The 14,759-nt window shown below is 43.4% G+C and overlaps 1 long non-coding RNA gene across 1 annotated transcript in view; it reads right to left on the bottom strand.

The window, feature by feature from the left end:
- Nucleotides 1–13,907: 13,907 nt before the first annotated feature.
- The window catches only part of LOC122464188, a 46,513-nt gene continuing 45,661 nt past the window's right edge, over nucleotides 13,908–14,759 (bottom strand). The window contains exon 6 of the long non-coding RNA XR_006288126.1: nucleotides 13,908–14,669. This is a non-coding gene — a long non-coding RNA (uncharacterized LOC122464188). The remainder of the gene's footprint in view (nucleotides 14,670–14,759) is intronic.

Raw genomic sequence — 14,759 nt, forward strand, 5'->3', positions numbered from 1 at the left:
TTGGTCACACTAGAAAACAGGACTAGAAAAGAAGAGAAAATATTCTGTATGTGTTACAGTGCCAAGTTAGCATTGCAGAAGAAATCTTAACTTTTGGAATGTCTTGACTTTTGAATGCTCAGTTTCATAATCTTAATGGCTTTCTATTTCTGTTTCCCTGAGGTGTCTTTTTTATTTGTTTGTTCAAGGAAAACCAGGGGAAAATGAAAAATCCAGAGTTATAACCTCTGGTGCCATCAGCTTGTAAACATCTTGAACTTTGACTATTTGTCTTGGACAGTTTACAGACTCCACACAGTTCACTTGAGATGAGAACAAACACGCTACTTTCCAGTCCAGCACTATCTCCTACATGCATCTAGTGCAGTAGTCACTAAACCATCAATCCTGGAGCCCCTGCCAGTGGATCGCGATGTCCGGGCTGCTAAAAGTCTGGCAGTGCAGTGGGGCTCAGGCAGGCTGCCTGCCTTCCTGCCATGGCCCCACGCCGCTCCCAGAAGCGGCTGGCTGCTAGCACATCTCTGTGCCCCCTGGGGTGGGGAGGCGGCGGCGGCCGCTCTGCCCGCTGACCCCGCCCCCAGCACCGTCTCTGCAGCTCCTACTGCCCCCCTTCCCTCCAGGTTGATTTAATGTTAGCTTTAGTTTGCACTTTGTCATCCTTTTAAAAAGGAATGTATTTTTAACCTATTATCTATCCATTGTATGTTTCCCCACAGTCCTCCCACTTTCAGTCACTGTTTCCTCACAAAAATTAACCTAGGCCCTGTGCTTGTAGTATAGGAGTCTGCCCTCACATTCAGCAAGAGCACCTACGGCATATGTAACTTGTGAGCTGTATAATTACTGGAGCACTCCCTATAGAGAGAGAGAGAGTTACAGGGAAACAATCCCACGGAAATGACTTTCAGGCAAGGCTGAGCCTGAGGTACCCACAGTACAATGGACATATTTTACGTAACACACATCTCTGACCATATATGGAGCACTACCTATAATAGGGATGGGTGAACTTTTTCAGCTAGAAGCAGCTCACTACTCAGCCCTGCATAGGTGGGGATGAAGAGATAGGAGGGAGAGACAGAGTCAGAGAGAATATTACAGTTAGTGTAAATGGTAGTGATAAGATCATATGGTGCACACACTTCAGGAGGGTTCCATGACATCATGGATCATCTTTCAGAATATTTGGTTACGTCATAAATTCTAGATATTTGATTTTTTTCTTAATCTAGTGTTATCTAATCCAGAACAGTTAACACACAGAAAAAGATGGAGGGGGGAGGAGAAAGACCAGTCAGCAGTTTGCAGGTGTGATATGTACAACAAGAGCCAAGTCAGAAAAGTGTAAACCATTAAAACGGCCAACTTAAACAAGATACAATTAAAGCAACAGCTTCCCCATAATCTCCCCGGGAGTTCCAAGATATCTTAGGGGACCAAGTTAGTCCTAACTGTATCTTGTTTAACTTGACCAATTAAACAACAGACTCTTCTCTCAACTGGCTCATTTCGCAGATATCACACCTTGCTTGCTGCTCACTCTTTTATTCCCCTTTTGGCACACATACACCAGATATTTTTATTAGACCTACGGAAAATTTTAAAAAATCCCATTGGACAATACTGATCACCCTCACATGAATAGTTTTTTAATCTACGCTTTCTCCCTGCAACAGCAGTAACTAGCACATGGAGTGATACCCTCATGCACAGACCATTTGAAGAGACGGCACAGACTGTTTTGGAAAGAGGAGAGAGAAACACTTCTGAAAGGAGCCAGCATCTGCAACAGTGGCTAGAATTGGCTCTGGCCGAGGGGAGATACTGGAAAGAGATGGGAAGAGAGACAAGAAACTGACTTGCAAGTCCTCAATATCTGCTACTTAGAGTTGCAACTCTGTTTGGATCTATTTCCAGGATGTTTCAGCTCACGACATAATGGCATTAATGACTGACCTATTGTACTCTAAAACTCATTCACTACAGAGCCATCATTTTGCCTTTGGTGGAAATAATGAGAGTCGTATGGATTATCATCTCACATTTTAAGCATATTGCTTAAGTAAATAATATTGCAAAATCTCCCCTTGCAATGTGAATCTTATTTTTAAATAGCGAGATCAGGTTTAGGTTACTTTGCCTGTTAACGCATGTTTAAATGTTTGTGTGTATGTTTGTATGTTTGTAGTTAATTCCACTATTTAAAAATACAGAAAATAAAATAGCATACCATTAGAAAAGGATAAATACAGCAAAAATCCGTGGATTAGGTTTATTTAACAGAAAATGCTTGACCACACAAAATGCATTGTGCTGTAAAGTCATCGACTTTGCAAAGCCATTTTTTATAGTCAAGGATCTTTACACTATTCATCATTGCAACAACAATAGTACTTTTTCTTTTTTACGATACTTTTGGAGCTGCTGTGTTTTAAAGAGCCCTCACCAAAATCCATTTCTGTTGAAAGTGCAAGGCAATTGCAGTGTAGCATAGGCTAAAGAGACAGGACGGACATGCCTGCGTGCGTGCATATATCAGTTACGGTGCACAGACTTTACGTTGTGACAAAGCTGCAGCCACACAGGTAAAGAAATGCATGCACAGTGCAACTGTTGGACAAGCAAATGCACATTATCATGGCATTTTAAATACCAGCTGGACTACTGTATACATTGGACTCAACATTCAATATTCATTTTCGGAATGCCCTATGATTTATCTTCCAAGTTGCTCTCAGCACTCTCCTGGAGATTTATATTTAATTCCTGGAGACTCAAGGGCAAGCCTGGAGGGTTGGCAACCCTGCTACTATTGCCTTCAGAGGGGTGACATATCTATTTATCTATCTAAAATAAAAATGGGATGAATTGAGGCACAAAGACTTTCCCAAAGTCACGCAATGAATCAGGTGCAGAGCAAAGGCAGAGTAAAGAATAGAAACCTGGCAATATTCTAACAAACAATTATAACAGAAGTTTCTTTTTGACGTCTGAGCCACTAACACATACATATTCTGATCACTCATTTTTTGAGAGAGATACAACTATGATTTATAATCACAGTTCCAGTAAATATGAAAGAGCTGCCAAATCTGCCTATCTAAATGGCAGTGATCTCATATTCTTTAATCAGATGTTTTAGCAAAAAATTAGATAGAAGTCTCCTTTTTTTCCCCTTGCTAATATGGCATACTAGCAAAATATTCTATTTTGAACTCTGCTGGAAGAGCAAGCATTTCAGCGTCGTATGTCTGACAGAATATAATTAGTATCTGTGAGGAATTAAAGGAGATTTAGAGAAAAAATATTGCACACATCTGAAGTTAAATAACAATTTGGCCTCATTAAAATGGGCTATCACTTACTACTAATTTTATTCTTGGTTGCAAAGGCCAGCATTTGTTTGAATAAAGATGAAAAAGTAGCTGTTAACATAGTGCAAATGAGAGTGCAAATTGGAAGGAACAATTATGTTAATGAGCATTTGAATGTTGCATAGTACCCAACTGCAAGCAAAAAAAAAAATCCCCTTGATATTTTTGAAGAGCTAATGATTATTTGGCAAGGAAACTAAGGCCCTGATTCTGCAAGCTTCTTTGCATGGGTGTAGGGTTGTTCAAAGGATTGGGGCCTACCTAAGAATACTTTTAAAATAGAATGTCATGCCCCTAGAAAGCCAGGGCATTTCTACAAATCAAAATTACCTTTGAAAATCCTTTTCAAATCCCCGATATTAAACCAAAGAAGCTTGAGTCCCCAACTTTCCCACTACTTGTCAAGTGCTTGGTCTCCGAAGAGAAGAGAGAAGTTTTGTCCCCATGACTGTGAGCTAAACAGCGAAAGAAATTATTTCTTCTGGTACCTATCCCTTTAGAATGAAAAACACATAAATGGGACAGGCAGCATTAAGACGAGCTATAAAGAGCTATACAAAGGAAGCCATTTGCCGTGCACAGCAGCAAACATTATTGGTCCTACAAGAACTAGGAACTATGCTACATGTTCTTGAATGCTGTCTACTGGCACCTTCTCCATTAACTGTTTTCATATGTACAGATATAAAGCAGTCTCATAACCGGGAGCAGCTCAGTCATCTAGATTTCAGTGGTGCAAGACAAGGAAAGTGGCTATCAGTAAAGAAAGTCTGAAAGATCAGTTTGCAGATAATGGAGTAAATTCACAAAGCTGGTGACAGAAAAAATGTATACAAATCTTAAAAATGGTATATGAAAATTTTTTATTATGTAACAGAGAAGCGCTAGGCACCTCTGTTACATAATAAAATTAAAACCAACTAAAACAGACAAAAAACAACCACCCACCCCTCATCAGCCTCCATAAAACAAAGAAGGGGGAAATAAGGAGTGAAGGGCACAAAGAAAAATCAGTGACGAAATTTACATGAAACAAATGAGGGAGAAAGGGAGTGCCCATCAGTCAAAGTAGAGAAACAAGTCTGAAATACCTGATCTGTCTGGCTGCAACGAAGGGTGGCCAAAATACTTATTCGATACAGAATGGGAAACTCAAACTATCTGGTACCCAATACAATTTGGTTTACATACACACCTCAGATACAGGCTTTGGCTAAACTAGGAGTTTTTATACTGCTGGACTATCAAGGGTACAGCTCCGTGGGTGGAATGTTGTAGCGTAAGTTGGTGGAAGCTGTAGTGTAAACGAAGGCCAACATTTTGAAAGGTCCCTCAGATTTGGGGTGTCTCAATTTGGGCACCCAAAAAATGAGGCACTGATGAAAATTTAGGTCATGATGTCTTGGAAACCATTTAAGTTCATGATGGGCACGTCTACACTTGGAGCTAGATGTGTAAAATTCCGGTTTGGAGGAGATAGTCTCATGCTAGCTCTGATTGAATTAGCACACTAAAAACAGAGCGTACCGTGGTGGTGTGAGCAATGGCAGGGGCTAGCCATCCTGAGCACATCACCATTTGAGACGCTGTGTGTGTAATCAGGGCAGCTAGCCCCTCTTGTCTCTCACACCATTGCGACTACACTCTATTTTTAGTGTACTAACTTGATCAGAGCTAGCGCAGGTATGTCTCCATAAGCTGGAATTTACAGCTCCAGCTCAAAGTGTACACATACTCTCAGACTCTGACCAAAGTGGGATCAGAATCATACTAGCTACAGCCACACTGAAACACAGTTGTTGCAAATGTGGCCCTAGCATGGTATCCTGACCCTGTGGACATTGAATTTTGTATGAGAACCATGTTATAACACTGGTTAAAAGATACGTTTATGAACAGTAATCCCCAGACATAGGGTATAGCTACACTGCCATCATGGGGTGCAAGGGAATGCAGGCATGCCTGAGTTAACTTTAATCTAACTAGCTTGGGTCCCAGAGCAGCAATGCTGTGGCAGCACACGCTTCAACACAGGTGGTTAAAGCCTGCTTGGATCCCTGGGAAATTACTTGCATGGCTGAAGCAAGCGTTGCTGTGGCTTCAGTGCACTGGCACTCAAATTAGATAGATTAAAGCTAGTTTAAGTATGTCTACAGAATCCATAATCACTCCCTGTGCTTGCAGTGTAGACATATCTGGGTTCTATCTTCCAGTGTAGATGGAACTGAACTGTATTTTAACCCTGTTTCAAGGTGTAGCAAAATTCGGATTAAAGTCTTGGAGAGAGAATAGGACAATGCTAACAATGCCTTGCGGAGGTAAGTCACACTGGGATATAAGTCAGAAATCTAATTCAATACTCTTAAGCTTTGTGCCCACCTACCCAGGCATTCCTTAGCATTCCTGTCAATGAGTTCATTTTTATACCTAGTGTACAATTTTCTATTTCTGTCAAATTGCCAGTACAACTTTCTTGTTTTTGCAACAGCCTTAATTGGAAATGAATCTGTTGGAGGGGACAGTCTCTGACGACTGCTTAGAGGAGAGAAACAGAACTTGGAGCTCCATGAGGCAAACACGGGACGAGCTAAAAGCTTGGATTCAAGGTCTGAGGTTCAGAGTCATCCGTCACCTTTCACAAATGGTGCAACAGTAGAAATGGAAAGAGCTAGAGAGTCAGACAACCTGCAAAGTACACACTACAGTCACAGCAATGAGTTTGCCCTGTAGTTGAAAAGCTGCCCAGTGACATCACAGATAAATCTGTTTGTTTTTTAATTGAATTTGCTTATTTCTCTAAATGAAGAAACAAAGAAGCATGAGGAGTCCATCAATTCCTGAATACTTCATATTACAGCACCAAGTGTGAACTAATTCTCCAGACCACCTAACTAGAGAGAGAAGTGAAGTGCAGTGCCTTTGGCCAAGACAACAAAAACACTGGAGCTAAATAATCTTGTGCTGCTCCACTAACAAAATTCACTCAGTGTACTCATATTTTTCATGTCTTATCTGCGACAGGGTGGTCTTGTGTTGACACATTGGCCCGCGTCATAAAGCCTGTGGGGATACTGCTTCAATACCTGCAACACACGTTAGGGGGTGAAATTCTATATACCAAATTGACAAGGTGTCCGGAGATGGCAAGCCAATTGCAGCAAGGTGCACAATTAAAAGTGGTGATGCTTATACAGAATATATAAATGTATCTGGAGTCAAATAAACGCTCTTTGAATTTTGGTGTTTTGGAAAGTGTAGTGTCATCACGATGCTTTGATGGGTAAGCATGGCATAGATCCATGCTGTTCTAACTGCTCCATGCAGCTCTATGCAGTGTTGTTGCAATGTTAGATATGAAAGAGACAAGGTGGGTGAGGTAATCTCTTTCACTGGACCAACTTCGTTGGTGAGAGACAAGCTTTCGAGCTACACAGAGCTCTTCTTCAGGTCTGGGGAGTGTATCATTCTGAGTACATTTCCCAGACCTGAGAAGAGCTCTCAGTAAGCTCAAAAGCTTGTCCCTCTCACCAGTAGAAGTTGGTCCAATAAAAGATATTACCTCATCCACCTTTCAGGGCGGTGGAAGCTTCCTAACGAGGGGTGGAGGAGGGGGGGGGTCACCGATGCCTGAACTATGGCACCACGACCCCTCCATGCTGCCCCTTCCTCCAAGCCCCCACCCTCATTCCACCTCTTCCCCTGAGGCCCCACTTCTCTCCTCCCCAAGACCCTGCCCCTCCACTCCTTTGCTCGTCCTTACAGCCAGTAAAAAGTGGGAGCGCCCCTGCCACCTTGTCTCTCCCATCCAGCTTTCCCTTTCCTGTTACCTATGCTAAGGGTGAGGTGATTTTGTGAGGAAGACAAATATTCACAAGGAAACAAGCTAAGACCAGTACGCCCTTTACATTTGTGGGCTGAGACACATTGCTATGCGGAGGCAAAAAGCTTTTACATCTCACCAGTTCTGCCCTCCTTCTTCCCTACCCCATGATAGTACCTCCTTTATGTTCACAGGTATAGCTTTTCAAATCATTTTATCACTTTGCTAATGTGAACCTAAACCCTTCAGTTCAGTATAGTAGGATGGCTGGTTATGCTCTTTTATTGTACCTTATCTTTTTTATTCATGCCTTTTTTCTATATATTCTTTACCACTTCACGTTATTTCAAGTTGCTTTTACTGCTTTTTGCTGTTGTGGTGGTGGTGGTGTTTTTTGTCACAATGGTATACACTCTGAACTAATAATATCTTACTTGATTCCTTTCAGGTTAAGTATTTCTATGTTAGAAGCAATAAGCAATTAAAGACCTATGCTCTTCATCTTATGTCTCCATTCAAGTACCTAATAAGACAAACAGAAGCCCAGCTATAATAAAGAATTTAAAGAGATTAAGCCCATCACATGCCCTGCTACGTGCATTTCTTCCTATCAAGTATTTTACTTTAATTGAAAAACTTGTACCCTGTATCCATGTTTGACTCATCCTTTACAATTACTCTGTTTTTGTCAAACCTGAAAAGTGAGAGGGAAATTCTGGGTTTGTTTCCTGTTTTAAACACATTATTTCCACAGATCTTGATGTTCATTTGTTGCAATATTCTAGGGAAGGGAGAAAGTCAGGCCTTGTCTATACTACAGAGTTTTGTTGACAAAAGGCAGCTTTCACTGACAAAACAGCGGAGGTGTACACACAATAATGCTCCTTCCTCTGACAAAATTCTCCTGCTTTGCTAATAAAGTAAAACCACCTTGACAAGAGGCGTAGAGCTTTTTGCAGCAAACTTAGGTCGACAAAGTGTCAGTGTAGACACTGCGCTTGGTTGTAAATGGCCTCCAGGAGGTGTCCCACAATGTCCATCCTGAAGGCTCAGCCCTCCCCCTTTAAAGGGATTTTTTGAAATTCCACTTCCTGTTTGCTTGATGTGGACTGCCCACATAGCATCTTCCCAGCTGACCATGGTGGCTCCCTGCAGAAAACACTGTCCCGCCTGGAGCACACCTGAGTTGTTGGATCTGCTGGCTCTGTGGGAAGAGGAGGCTGTGTAGTCCCAGCTCCGTTCCATCCATAGGAACTTTGTTGCCTACGGTCAGATTTCTTGTGGCATGTTGGATGATGTCTATGAACAGGACACACGTCAGTGCCATGCGAAGATAAAGAAGCTGAGACAGATGTACCAAAAGGCAGGGGAGTCAAACCGCCGCTCTTTGGTGCTGTGCCAAAGACCTGCTGCTTCTATAAGGAGCTGAACGCCATCCTCAGCGGTGACCCCACCTCCACAGCCAAGCACCCTGTGGATAATTCAGGGTGGCTGGAGACAAGAGACAGTGGAATCAACCCTGAGGACAAAGAGGTGGATAAGGAGGTTGAGTTGGAGGATGAGATGGGACAGGCAACAGGGTCATCTGGTACCGTGGTGAGTCAGGATCTCTTCTCGACCCAGGAGGGTTCAAGCCAGTCCCAGCACTCCAACTCTGGCATGCATGATGCAGGAGAGGGGAGCCCAGATAAGTAATCTTTTTGAGTTGATGCTCGTTCCATAAGTAGAGCTGTCCTTTGTTTTGTTATATGCTAGAAGTGGGTTAAGAGATAGAAGTGTACAAGACTAGCTGTGCATTCCCCTGTGCAGCTATGCAGTGGGGTGGAATAGTGTGTTAATGTGCAGCAAGATTCCAAGGGAATCCTCCAGAGAAATCTCTAAGAAACTTTCCTGGAGGTACTCACCAATCCTCTGCTGAAAGTTCCTTGGGAGAGCTGCTTTGTTCCTTCCCCCATTGTAGGAAACTTTCCCCCTCCAATTGGCAATCACTTGTGCAGGCACCAAAGCGGCACACAGGCAAACAAAATAGGGACCCAGTCTGAAGCCACATGCATGCAGGGATGCGCCCTTGCATCCTTGCTTACCCTCAGGAGTGAGATATCAGCTTCAATGACCCCTGTCTGTGGAAAATGGTGGCAGAATTTATAATTTTGCCCCTAGTTGTTTGCAGTGATCCCCTTAGAAAACCACCAAGACCCTTTTCCCCCATCTTGAGCACACCCCCGCCCAGAGCCAAACTCATGTTTAGGGAATTGGCTGAGCTGTGTGCTTGCCAATGGACAGTGAGAAAGAGGTGTATTTTACTATAATGATTCAATGCTGAGTGCACTAACGATCATGCATCTGTTTATTGTTTCTTGTGCTTCTGCAGATGTGACCTTCAGGAGAACCCCCTACACACCAGTGGAGTGCCTCCACCAGATAAGGAAGTGACTGAAGAGGAGCAAAGAGGACATGTTTCAAGAGATGCTCCAATTCTCAGATGTCAAAAAACAAGAACACAGGGTGTGGCGATAGACTGTAAATGAAAATCATAAAATAGATAGGCAGGAGAGGAAGGAGTGAATTTTAGTGGGCCAGGAGCAGATAACAAAAGTGATGGAGGAGCAAACAGAGAGGCTGAAGTCCCTAATCGCACTGCAGGCAGAACACATGCATGCTCAGTCCCCCATGAAGCCTATACAGAACTGATTTCCATGCCCTCCCCAAACTCCTCCCATGCATTCCTTGCATCTTCCCAGCCTGTCGCAGTACCCCCATTCACTCCTCCCCTTTTCACAGCTTACAAAATGATAGCTTAAGTTACACACAGCTATGAGAGTCTCCTTCAGGAAACGGCCTTTTCCACCAAGCATTTTCTGTGTGTTGTTAATTTGTATTTAATAAAAACATACTCTCTAAAAAATAATCCATCTTCATTTGTCTCCTACACATGGTGGTTGCTGCTGGAGTTAATACACAATGGCAACTGGAACATTTGCTGACTACAAATCACGGTCGGGAAGCAGTTATCAAAATTTTCATGCAAGGCGGCAAGTCAGAGCATGGCAGAGTGCTGTATAGAAAGACACATTGCTGGAGCTCATTCTCAAAATGGTGCCTCAAAGCCTCCCTAATTCAAATAGCGCCCCCCCCCAACACACACACCCCATTGTGCCCGTCTAATACCCCAGGTATCTGGCTGCTCAAAATCAGCCACCAGGCTATCTGCCTCCACACTCCACCTCAGGGAAAACTTTTCACACCTAGTTTCACAAACATAATGGAACACACAGAAGGCTGCTATGACCATGGGAATATTTTCCTCATTTAGGTCTAATGTGTCATAAAGGCAGCGCCAGCATGCTTTTCATCTGCCACAGGCACATTCTATGGTCATTCTGCACCTATTCAGCCTATTGTTGAAGTGCTCCTTGCTGCTGTCCAAACTGATTTGTGACTGAACGGTAACAGTCTGGAGTTGCCAGCTTCCATACAGTGATCGTCATGCACTTTTCCACCAAGAGGGCAGCTCTCATTTTGGTGTCCTTGCACTGTAGTGCTGGGGCAAGCTCCACACACACTCCCAGGAAGGCGGCTTTCCACATCTGAAGGTTCTGCAGCCAGACCTGCATAACAATGCGATCCCACCACTGAATGCTTGTTTCCCAAGCCCAATAGCGACAGTCCACTGCGTGCAGCTACTCCTTGAATGCCAAAAGTAATCTGGTGTTGCTTCTTTTCCTGGCACAGAGCAGGACAGGCACCTCTGATTCCTGTTCAGCTTGGGTGCTTGTGATATACTGCATGAATACATAGTGGCCGGTCATAACTGTGATCACAACAGCAGAGAGCAGTGGAGGATCCAACCTTTCAGACAGATGGCGGGCGCACAGTAAACAGGGGCCATTGAAAATGCTGTGAAATGCAGTCCATGGAATGATGGGAAAGAAAAACCTGCATCATGGGATGTTGAGCCCTCAGCCATGATGCACTTTGATCCATTGCGCCTTTCCACAACACTAGCTGCAGAAGGTGGCGAGTAGCACAGTGGGATAGCTACCCACAGTTCACGGCTCTCACTACCGATGCTAGAGCACCAACCGTGGATGTGCTCTGCTGACAGAAGGAGCATTGTGTGAACATGCACAAGCAATGTAATTATAGCGATTTTTAATCGTCAGCGTCACTTGCTATAGTGTAGACAAGACATTCATTTCTCACTAGTTATGTCCATGTAGCACAAAGAGCACAGACTTTTGAAGTGACGTGCAAAGCAAAAAGGTAGCCATGTTGCTGTGCCAAGTACCATGTACAAAGCAGGATGTGTAGGACTTTCAGTTGAGAAATAAGGTGTTTTAACTCACCTTTTAAAACACCTATTTCTCTTCTCTGTGATATTATTATTAACTATTTGTATTCCTGTAGTGCGTAGAGGCCCCAGACAGAATCAAAACCACATTGTACTAGGTTTTGTAAGACAACATTAGAAGCCATGGTCCCTGTCCTGAAGAGCCGGCAGTCTAAAAAAACCCAAGAAAGAACACCAGGGCAGAAAGGAGTAGAACGGATATCAGAATGATGCTAGGCACAGAACTTAATCATTCCTTTTTTTGTGGTAAGCAAATTGTCCCCAACCTCTGCTCAGCAAAGGTATTGGTAGTTTTAGTATAATTTCCTTCAACATTAACTGTTACCCCAGCTTAATTTTTATATATATAGATTTTCAATGAGACTTCTGATATTTGTGATGTCTCAGTCTGGGATATTGCCACTGAACTGGGAAGTATCAAGAGGATTCCACAGAAGAATGTGAAAATAAATCAGTAAACAGGTTTTCCAAAAGCCAGTACAAATTTATTTCTGTGCTGAGTACTCTCTCACACACAGAGTGGGGATATTCATAATAGAAATCTAGGTTTAACTTCAGTGTTGCTTTGTATTTCATCTTTGACTGTCATCAGATGTCAACACAAGAATCGTTTTTAAAGCTGAATCAGTACAAATGCTTCACAAGCAGAACACAAGCCCCACATTAGGCTCATTGGGAAGAAACCGTGATATCAGTTGTGAAATTTTATGAAAGGGCAAGTCAGGCTAATACTTACAAAGTTTACATGAAGTTGTCAAGGAAGTAAGCAAAAGGAAAGAGGGCTGATAATGTTCTCTTCAGCTGTGCTTTCTTAGCAAAACCTATGGGAGATGTCCTTAACATGTATTTACTTATTTGGCTTAAAATATTTATACTTTTTCACAAGCAATTTAGCAGCAGATGAGATTCCCTCCCTAACACTTGCACAAGTCAGGCAGGTTTTAGCTTTATTTCCAGATGACAGGCTTGGTCTGGCCCGGGGACAAGGCAGAAGTAATGCAATGTTGTTATTGTTACTAAATTGTCCCAAGGAAAGTTTGAGTAGGCTTGTCTTTAAAGCATTCATTTCTAATAACTTGGCAACAAATCTTATTCCTGTCTTTGACTGCCTGCTCCCCCTGCTTCCTCTCACCCTCACTTGTTACAGGCTCCCTGTTGATTTACAACAGAACTTTGACATTTGATCTGTTACTTAATAAGGGCTTAGGCCATTGCTTGTCTAAGAAAAGGGGGAATACAATTATGTGGACTAAAATGATATAGCTCTGTTAGAGTGGAGACAGCAGAAACGGATTTCAAAGTCCAAAGAGAAAAATGACACCGTCAGAAGGCTCTTTGTATTCCACTGGCATAAATCTCCTTTCTGTGGTTCCTTACACCAGTTCTAATTATTGGAAGCCCATATATCATATGAGCTTCAAATAATTAGAACTAAAGCAAAGAAATACAGAAGAGGTGAGGAAGAAAAGGAGGGGCTCATCAAAATAATACAACAGGAGCACATGCTGCAGGTCATTCTGCTGATACTTTTGAAGCAGATAGCCTGTATTTAGTTATCTTTGTGTTGCTTTATCTGCCCTACATAAATCCTATAGTTCAAATCCTTTAGCTTTATCATTTGTAGTACAATAGCACCCAAGTCCTTCAACAGTGAATCGAAAATGTGAAGTTTAAAAAAAAAACAACCCACACTCAAGGAAGGGAATCCAAAATGAAATAAATAATTCTCCCCATCAGACTTGTGATTACTCCCTGAGGCTCCAATTCAGAAAATCCCAATGCAGGGACTGTGCTTAACGTTAAGCATGGGTTTGAGCAGTGGTGTCATGGTTTAAAAAAAAAAAAGTGGATAAACGAACCTAAACTCTATATTCTCCAAATGAGAAGTGGGTAAACTCCATTTATCCATGTTTGCCCTTGACTAGACTACTATGCTGAAGTCTCTCTGAAGTCAATGGGACTAAGTACGATCTTAAGCCAGGGGAGGGCAAAATATAGCCCGCAGGCCGGATCCAGCCTGTCAGGGGTTTCAATCCAGCCCGCGGGATTTCGAGCCCCATGGCACAGCGGGCTAAGGCAGGCTCTCTGCCTGCCCTGGCCCTTACACCGCTCCCGGAACTGGCCAGCATCATCTGGCAGTGGCTCCTGGGGGTGGGGTGGGGCAGGCGGCTCCACCGCATGCAGCCCTCGCCTGTGGGTACCACCCCCACAGCTCCCATTGGCTGCAGTTCCCCATTCCCAGCCAATGGGAGCTGCGGGGCATGGTGCCTCCAGGAGAGGGCAGCGCACGGAGCCCTCTGCTCCCCTCCCCCTCAGGGGCCACAGGGACATGGTGCCAGCCAGGCCAGGGCAGGGAGCCTGCCTTAACCCCACCATGCCACGGGGCTGGAAATCCCGCGGGCCAGATTAAAAGCCCTGACGGGACGGATCCAGCCTGCAGGCCGTAGTTTTCCCTCCCCTACTGTAGACATCAGCCTACATAATCCATCTCCTTGTGAGGCACTAGTGAGGTCAACAGAAGAATTCGTTCACCAACCTTGCTTTGTTTATACAGGGGATTAGGTTGAGAGAGCTATGTCTCTCAGGGGGTGGATTTTTCACACCCCTGAGAGAGGTAGCTATGCTGATGTAAATTCCCAGTGTAGATCAACCCTCAGTGAAAACCTCTCCTTAACGTGCAGTAGCGGTAAGAAAGAACAAACAAACAAAAACATTCAGTTGTGTAAGGAATGGGATGGTGAAGAATACAGAAAAATACTGTAGCTCTATTATATGAATTAATTATATGCCCTCATCTAGGATACTATGTTCAGTTTTGGTCTCCCTATCTGACGAATGGTCATAGCAGAGCCCCAGGCTGTACATTTCATCTAGGCCCTCCCAGCACTTTGACCTCCCATTCCTAAGATTCCCAGGCTCACTACTTTTTCCGCCATTTCTCACCCACTTAGACTTCTGCTTCCATCCCTCCGTCCTCAGCTTCTCCTCCACCCCGCTGAGCTCTCTTTTCTCCTTTCCATCCTAGCACCATGAAATGACCTGTGAGCTAAAAATATACTATGTAATACTTCATATAATAGACACATCTGGACAGGCTCTTGCAGGAGACACTGTGGTCTTGCATCTGTGGATTAAAAAGATCACATTTTATACAAAGTTTCTAATGACTAATTTCAACAGCAAGTCTTCACTTCTACACTCATAATTAAATGGC

The sequence above is a fragment of the Chelonia mydas genome, chromosome 2, assembly GCF_015237465.2.
Source record: "Chelonia mydas isolate rCheMyd1 chromosome 2, rCheMyd1.pri.v2, whole genome shotgun sequence".
Lineage (NCBI taxonomy): Eukaryota > Metazoa > Chordata > Testudines > Cheloniidae > Chelonia > Chelonia mydas.